At 44.1% G+C, this 9282-nt stretch overlaps 1 pseudogene; it reads left to right on the top strand.

The window, feature by feature from the left end:
- Positions 1 to 1064, top strand: LOC129022055 (putative elongation factor 1-alpha-like 3; annotated as a pseudogene).
- The last annotated feature ends 8218 nt before the right edge of the window (positions 1065 to 9282 follow it).

Here is a 9282-nt window from a genome sequence, read left to right as displayed (position 1 = left end):
ATGATTACGGGAACATTTGGGGCTGTCTATCCTGTCCTGACTGTTGCTTCCATTGATGAATCTGAACCTGTTATCTCCAAGAATGGGCAGACCCATGAGCACACCCTTCTGGCTCACACTGAGTGTGAAACAACTAATTGTTGGTGTTAAGAAAATGGATGCCACTGAGCTACCTTAATGCCAGAAAAGATATGAGGAATTTATTAAGGAAATCAGCACCTACATTAAGAAATTGCCTACAGCCCAGACACAGAAGCATTTGTGCCAATTATCAGTGGGAATGGTGACAGAAGGCTGCACCCAGGTGCTTATATGCCGTGGCTCAAAGGATGGAAAGTCACCCGTAAAAATGGCCATGCCCATGGAACCATACTGCTGGAAGCTCTGGATTGCATTCTGCCACCAACTTGTCCAACTAACAAGCCCTTTCGTCTGCCCTTCAGGGAGGTCCACATATTGGTGGTATCAATACTGCCCCTGTGGGCCAAATGGAGACTGGTGCTCTCAAGCCTAGCATGGGTACTACACCTTTGCTCAAGTCAACATCACAACTGAAGTCTGCTGAAATGCACTATTAAGCTTTGAGTGGAGCTCTTCCTGGAGACAACGTGGGCTTCAGTGTCAACAACATGTCTGTCAAAGATGCTTATTGTGGCAACCTGGTTGGTGACAGCACAAATGACCCATCAATGGAAGCAACTGGCTTCACCACTCAGGTGATTACCCTGAACCATCAAGGCCAAATCAATACTGGCTGTGCCCCTGTGCTGGATTGTCACATGGCTCATATTGCTTGCAAGTTTGCTGAGCTGATGGAGAAGACTGGTCACCATTCTGGTGAGAAGGTGGAAGATGAACCCAAATTCTTCAAATCGGGTGATGCCGCCATTGTTGATATGGTTCTGTGTGTAGAGAGCTTCTCTAACCGTTTTCTTCTGGGTCCCTTTGCTGTTGATGATGTGATACAGACAGTTGCTGTGGATGTCATTAAAGCAGTGGACAAGAAGCCTGCAGGAGCTGGCAAGGCCACCAAGTCTGCCCAGAAATCTCAGAAGGCCAAATGAATATTAGCCCTAATACATGCCACCCGAGTCTTAATCAGTGGTGGAAAAAGTCTCAGAACTGTTTGTTTCAAGTGGACATTTAAGTTAATAGTAAAAGACTGGTTAACAATAAATGCATCATAAAACATCCAGAAGGAAAGGAGAATGTTTTGTGGACCATTTGTTTTTTTGTGTGTGTGATAGTTTTTTGAAGTTATTAGTTTTTAAAATCAATACTTATTAATCAGAATCTATTTGACCAAACATCGGTCACAGGATTTTGAGACCCATGAAAAAAATGTTTATTGAGGAAAAAAAGGTCCAGTGTGACAAAATTAACCTAAAATTACATTTGCATGTAGGAGGGAAAAATGTTTTTTAATGATTGTTTTCATTCATTGGGTGAAAGCAGAGGCATTGAGTTAGATTTAGGTGATTGCTCCTAAATCACTATCAGACCCCAGAGATCCAAGTGAGCGCCCCCAGGAACAGGCTGCACGTCAGGAGACACTGGACATTGTTGCCTGCCTAGCACCTCCTCCACTTTTTGCCACAGTGCCTATCTTCTCCTTTGGGGTGCTCCCTTCTCCCCACCCCATGTGGTCCTATCAGTCAAGTTTCCTGCCCACTTACCCACCGAAGCCTTGGAAACATGTCCCAAGTCAGGCCAGTGCTCCCCAAGAAATCTGAATCTTGAGCCAAATGACAAAAGGACCAAAAAAAAAAAAAGTCAGCAAAAATAAAGTCGTTCCCATGGTAGTCCCCTCAAATGGCTGTCCATCAATCCCTGCTTCAGAGACTGCTCCCCACCCCCAGAGCTGCCCTGTTCCTGATGCTTTTGAGGTCTCATTGCAAAACTCCTCCACCAAGCCTGTGAGCTTTCTGACACCCTTCTCATGGATGGCTGTTCTGTTTAAGTTGGCTACAGTCTGTTTCTGTTGTTTGCCACCAAAGATCACTAGCTGACATGCCAGTGCTGTAGTTGAGAGAGGCTTGCTTTTTTCCTGTTGGGGCATGTTTTGGTTAATTCTTGCTCACCAGATCATGGGGTATGGTAGATTGATCATTATAATAATGGCCCCTGATGAGTCCATGCCCATTTACAATGTGGCATTGCTCTCCCTCCCATCAAGACTTCACCCTTGGAGTTTATTTCTGTACCTCCTTGCATATGGGCTGGCTTTGTCTGTTTATTATTTTAACCCATAAAATATCGTGGAAGTGATGTGTGTGGTTTCATGAGTCTAGGCCTTAAGAGACCTTGCAACTTCCATCTTCAACTTCTTGGAAACCTGAGACCGCCATGCTGTGAGGAAGCCCATGCCGGCCTCCTGGATGATTAGCAGCCATTTAGAGAACTGAGGCATCCCGCCAACAGCCAGATGTGTGAGTGAGGGCATCTTGGACTCTTCAGCCCAGCTTAATCATAAGATGACAACAGTCATGTGTGTATACCCAGATGAAACCAGCAGAAAAACTACCAAGATTGCCAACCCACAGAAATGTGAGAAATAATTAATGGTTGTATTTTAAGCCACTAAGTTAGACAATCAATTGATGAGGAAAGAAATGTAGTGCAGAACACAGCAGCTATGAAACACTGGTAGCAGTGGCAGCAGTGGCAGCAGTGGCAGCAGCATCATGTGCATGGCTGGGGTGTGTATATGCGTGTGTGGAGGGCAAACTGGAGTGGAAATGGACTCCAGCTGCAAGAAACAGTCCATATGTTAATGATGGAGGATGTCCAGGTTCTTGGCGTCTTGAACAAAGAATTGGACACAACGCACAAACAAAGCAAGGAAGGAATGAAGGGTTTTATTGAAAATGAAAGTACACTCCACAGTGTGGGAGCGGGCCTGAGCGTACGAGCTCAAAGGCCCTGTTACAGAGTTTTTGTGAGTTTAAATACCCTCTACTTGGGGCACACCCTATGTAAATGAAGAGGATGAAGTAAAGTTACAAAGTCATATACGGCATATGCCTTTTAGTTATTTCTGTGGTTTACAATAACTTAACATAACTATAATTGTGATTGGTAACATATACTTAGACGTTAGAATTTTAGAAATCCTATAAAATTTCAGAATATATATTAGTATTATTCACTAAAATGTAACCTAAAGAAGATTGAGCATCATTTTGGCAATCCCATGTACCTGAACACGTCAAATAATCCTGTTTACCTCTCTTTTCTGGACATTTCAGGGGCCTTCTGAAGTATTTGAAAAGCCAGATGCCAGGGAAGACAATTTTGAAACTGAAGTTTGATTTTGGGAATTACAGATTACCACAAGTTATTTATTTTGCCAAACTCACGACTCAGAAATTTTAAAGAAGCAAAAACCTTATAACCCTTTTGAATTTAGTCAACATGTTCACACAGAGAACCTCTTCTGCAAGATTAATTTTCACAATTTTTCCACCACTTTTTTGAACCTTCAGCTTTCCTTATCTAACTTAAAACAATCCTTTAACCCTCAGCAAAAGTTTACATTTCCATGCCTTCATATACCCTTTTACTAAAAAAAAACACATATTTTACTGTTCTTACACACCTTACAGACAATAAATTAAAGAACATAAAACTTCCTGAAGTTGACAATCATGCAATAGTTAAGTAAAAGGAGGTCCCTAATCTTAGGAAATACACATTAAGGTATTTAGGGGTAAGTAACCATGGGATATGTAAATTACTCTCAAGTATGAAGGTAATTTATCCTTGAATGGGTTCAGGAAAAAATGTATATATGCAAAGGGGGTGGAAAGAAATAATAAATGGAGGAAAATGTTAGCAATAGGCAAATCTGAAAAAAGTACATAGATATATTTTGTACTATTCTTGAAACTTTTCTACAAGTTTGAAATTGTTTTCAAATAAAAAGCTTTAAAGTAATCTTTTAAGTTATTTATCATAGCAGTTTGTAATCCTACATTCCTGGATATCCAGAGACTTTTCTCCATATTTTTACTCTCTTCCATATTGTTGACCCCAAAATGCCAAAATACAGTCTGTTATTCTTGTTAATACAGACTCATTTTCAGAGTGGTGAGTTTGCTGAAATGGGTGATCATCATCTTGGGGAAAGAGGGGCATCTGAAGCAGCCTGTGTAAGGAAATTGACCCCACTCTAGGTGGAGCCAAATGGGTGCCGCCGAAGTTGGGGGGGATCAATGATTATGCCCAGGGTCGTCACTCTCCAATCAAAGCGCAGCCACTGCTTGGCTCCCTCTGGGATCCACCTCTGGGCAGGGAGGGCTTCCTCTTTCCATGTCCTCATGCAGCAGCAGCCCTCTTCAGGAAGTAGTAAGAAATGTGAGGAGAACATTATTTGCTGTCAGTTATCCACGAGGTATTTCTGTTTCCTTGTTGAGCAGCAACACTTGCATCAATGTGTGCCAGAAAGAAAACCAAAAACTGAATAGAGTCGCATGGCCAGGGAGTCCCAGCAGGCCCCTCTCATGCTCTCTCACTCCTGATCTGCCCTCAGCCCACGGCTAGTGAAACACATTTCTGGAGTCAAGGGTTTGGAGAGAACACAGCCATAGCGAGCACAGTCCTCCACTTCCAGCCCCCTACTTCCCTCCACTGTGACAGCATCAGCGAAGCAGCTGGTATCTCGCTGTTCCTGTTCACAGGAATTATTGTCTTGAAGCCTCACAGCAACCCAATGAGGGAGACATGGCCACCGTACAAATATGAAAGATGCAGAGGTCAACTGGCTTGAAAGGGTCAGGCCTCTAGTAACTTGCACAGGGGCGGAAGCCAGACCTGGTTCTGGTAATGCCGAGCTCTGGGGCATAAAGTTTCCCACTTCATGTACCGAGCAACCCCCACCAACAATTTCCTTGGGTTCCACCCCATTTATTATACCACAGAAAAGGCAAAGCCTATCCCTGTGTTTGGCCCAGAAAAGGAAGACAAGACCCTTAGACCAAAGCCCATTTTCTCTGGAATACCACCAAAAATGGTGCAGGACCTGGAGTGCTGGCATTGCCCTCGGATGCTGCTCCAATGTAACTGAATAACCTGTTAATGGACAATAAGACTAAGATGAAAAAGACTTGCAAGGTCTTGAATGGGGCATTATGTCTGGGTACTAGGCCTTCCTTGAGATTCTCAGAACACTCTGCTTCTCCAGGTTTGTTCTCTAGGTACACCTTGATACAAGCTGTCTGCTGTTGCCTGGACATCTCCTACATGTCCCAGACCACCAACCAAGCTTCCCTGGAAACTCTCCTGAGCTATCCCTTCCACCAAAGGCTTGGGAATTCTTGCTGGATCATGTCAGGAGACCTCGTTGCCACCTGTATGTAAGCACTCTCCACATTGTTGTGGCTGTGTGTCTGTCTGTCCATCCATTTTCTCAGCAGACTGTAAATCCTTTCATCAGGGCTCAGTGACATTTGTCCATATGTGTCCAGAAACTAGCAGAGTCGCCAACATAGACTGTTGAATAAATGAATGAATGAACAAACAAATTAGTGAGCCCCAGGATTCTTAGTTTTGAGCCATGGCCCAGTCACTTTCTTTGATCTTGAGCAAGTCAGTTGACTTCTAGGTGGCTTCATCTGTGCAGTGGTAAAGAATCTTCTCTGACACATATCTGTTCCAGAAAAAAAAGTAACATCTGCTAGAGCATTTTCAAATGCAAGATACCGTTCCCATGTGCATTATCCTTATGGCTTTAAGGAAGAAGGGCATGATTGAAGAGCTTTATAAGGTGGAAGGCACAATGTAAAATCTAGTACACCTGTGGTTCTCAGCCTCAGCTGCTCATCAGAGCCACCTACGAAATTTCGCTGGCTTTGGATGCAGCCTGGGCACCAGGATTTTCAAAACTTCCCCAGGTGGCTGTAATATGCAGCTTAGATTGAGACCACTGGTAGACTCAGGCATGTGATGCTTGCCACTCTCCTATTTGGAATAGACTAAAGCAGTGGCTCTCAAAATTTAGGCACATTACTATTAGCTGGAGGCTTGTTAAAACCTAGATTTCTGGAAAGAGGGGGCAAAGCAAGATGGCCAAATAGAAGTCTCCAGCAATCGTTCCCCTACCTGTTTGAAATGCTTGTTCCCCAGTACTGTAAAGAAATAGCACTTGAACATAAATTTAAGTTACTCATCAAGGCCATTTTTACTTTCTGCAGAAAGGGTACACTCACCAGAAGTTTTGCCACAAGAGTACACCGAACAAAGGAGACAGGGTTATTTATAATCTGACGCGTCCACCCTACTGCTGTGTCTGGTTTTCATTGGCTGGAACGGGACCTCACAGTTTGTGTTTGTCCCGATTGGCTAGCAACTTAGAACTTTTTTAAAAGAGGCAAAGGCAGAGGAGAACAAATGAAGGAGGAAGTAAATTGTGGAATGCTGAGAAAGGTAAAAACACCTTCAAATAAGGAAGAGGAACAGGCTATGAGCTAATGCTTGCTTGGATCAGTATAAGCATGCCAGCATATTTAGGCTAAATTGTGGGAGCTAGGAACATAAAGTACATTGATTTATTTATCACAGCTAGTAGATATTTAAGAATGTTAGCACAGGTCTTTGAATAAATTTTGCTTCTAAGAGAAGTTACTATTTATTCCTAATTAAATGGGGAGGAAAGTCTTTGAAGAGGACCCTCTACTTTACTTTTTATAATTCCCCCTCTTTTTATTTCATAATTCCTCTTCAAACTTGTTTAATATGTTTTAACTTAATTGCTTTGCTTGACCTTCTAAGAGAAGTAATTTTTCGGCTAGCAGATATTTAAAAATGTTAGCACAGGTCTTTGAATAAATTTTGCTTCTAAGATAAGTTACTATTTATTACTAGTTAAATGGGGAGGAAAGTCTTGGAAGAGGAACCTCTACTTTACTTTTTACACACCCAACAGAGGAACACCAAATTGAACAACTGTCTACACAAAAAGACATCTTCATAAAAACCAAAAATCAGGTAAATGATCACAATACCTGGTTTAAACATCATATTAAGGAAAGAGGCACCGAAGAGGGTAGGAAAGACAGTCTTGAGTTGCCTTTATTGCCCGTCCCCTATCCCCTGGCAGTAGCCACATGGTGCGGAGAGAGAATCTGTGCACTTAGCAGAGGGAGAGTGCAGTGATTATGGCACTTGGCATTGAAACTCAGTGCTGCCTTGTCACAGTGCAAAGTAACACTGGGCAGAAATCAGCTGACATTTATGGAGACAGCTTTTAGACCAGCCCTAGCCAGAGGAGAATCGCCCATCCCAGCGGTTGGAACCTGAGTTCCAGCAAGCCTCACTACTGTGGACTAAATTGCTCCGGGTTCTAAATAAACTTGAAAGGCAGTCTGAGCCACAAGGACTGCAATTCCTGGGCAAGTCTTGATGCTGTGCTGGGCTTGGAGTCAGTGGACTTGGTGTGCACATGACTTAGGGAGGCAACAGCTAAGGGAGTATTTGCATGTCCTCCCTCAACCCCAGGCAGAGAAGCTAACTCCAGGAGAGATTCCTTCTCTCTGCTTGAGGAGAGGAGAGGGGAGAGTGAGGAGGACTTTGTCTTGCAACGTGGACACCAGCTCAGCCACAGTAGATAAGGCAATAGGCATTCCAGGCCCTAGGTCCCAGATGACATTTCTAGACACAGTCCAGACCTCAAAGACCTTCAAGGGAAGGACCCAGTCTTGACAAGATTTATGACCTGCTGACTAAAGAGCCCATGGACCCTGAATAATTGGCAGTGGTAGCCAGGCAGTACTCACCACAGGCCTTGGGTGAGACTCAGAGCCATACTGGCTTCAGGTGTAAATCAGCATATTGTCAACTGTGGTGGCTATGAGGAAAGCCTACTTCAGCTTGAGAAAAAGAGGGAAGAGCAAAGGGGAGTTTTTCTTGCAGCTCCACCACCACAGTGGAGTAGAGAACCAAGTAGGCTCCTGGGGCTGCTGATTCTAGGCCTTTGCTCTTAGGCAGAATTTCTGGACCTGCCCTGGGCCAGAGGGGAGCCCATTGCCCTGAAGGGAGAGTCTCAGGACTGACAGCATTCACCACACACTGACTGGAGAGCCCTTGGGTCTTGAGTGAACATCAGCAAAAGCCAGACACTATTTACCATGGGCCTGTGGTAATGGTGGCCATAAGAAGAGACTCCTCTGCTTGAGGAAAGAAAAGAGAAAGGTGGGAAGGACTTTGTCTTGGGCTTTGGTGCCAGCTCAGCCACAGTAGAATAGAGCACCAGGTAGATTCCTAAGGTTCCCAACTCTAGGCCCCGGCTCCCAGACAGCATCTCTGCTGCTCCCAGGCTTGGGGAACTCATTGCTCTGAAGTGAAGGACACAAGCCTGGCTGGATTTGCCACCTGCTGATTGTGGAGTCCCTGGGGCCCTAAGTGAACATTGGTAGTAACCAGGCAGTGGTCACTGCAGGCCTTGGGCAAGACCCAGTGCTGTGCTGGCTTTGGGTCTGACCCAGTGTAGTCCCTGTTGTGGTGGTCACGGCAGTGCTTGTGTCATCCCACCCCCAGCTCCAGGCAGCTCAGCACAGGGAGAGAGACTCCATTTGTTTAGGGGAAAGTGAAAAAAAAGAGCAAAAGTCTCTGCCTGATAATCCAAAGAATTCTCCTGGATCTTACCCAAGACAACCAAGGCAGTACTTCTATGAGTCTGCAAGAGCCACAGCACTACTGAGTTTGGGGTGCCCCTAAAGCAGATATGGTTGCAGTGACAGAAGACTTAGATCACAACACTCAAGCCCCTTTGAATACTTGGAAAGCCTTCTCAAGAAGAAAAGGTAAAAGCAAGCTCAGACCACAAAAACTATGATCAATACCTAACTCTTTAATGCCTAGCCACCAAGAAACATCCACAAGCATCAAGACCATCCAGGAAAACACGACCTCACCAAATGAAAATAAATAAGGCATGAACAATTAATCCTGGAGACACAGAAATATGCGACCTTTCAGAGAATTCAAACAGCCGTTCTGAGGAAGCTCAATGAAATCCAACATAACACAGAAGAGGAATTCAGAATCCCATCAGATAAATTGAACAAAGAGATTGAAATAATTAAAAAGAATTAAGCAGAAATTCTGGGGCTGAAAAATGCAATTGACATACTGAAGAATGCATCAAAGCCACTTTCTCTCTTTCTCTCTCTCTCTCTCCCTCCCTTCCTCTCTCTTTCTCTCTCTTTTGAGACAGGGTCTTGCTCTGAAACCCAGGCTCTCTCTCTCTCTCTTTTGAGACAGGGTCTCGCTCTGTCACCCGTGATT

The sequence above is a fragment of the Pongo pygmaeus genome, chromosome 21 (assembly GCF_028885625.2).
Source record: "Pongo pygmaeus isolate AG05252 chromosome 21, NHGRI_mPonPyg2-v2.0_pri, whole genome shotgun sequence".
NCBI classification, from domain to species: Eukaryota; Metazoa; Chordata; class Mammalia; order Primates; family Hominidae; genus Pongo; species Pongo pygmaeus.
Note: the sequence above shows the minus strand (reverse complement) of the source record. Positions and strands in the feature narration are given on the sequence as shown.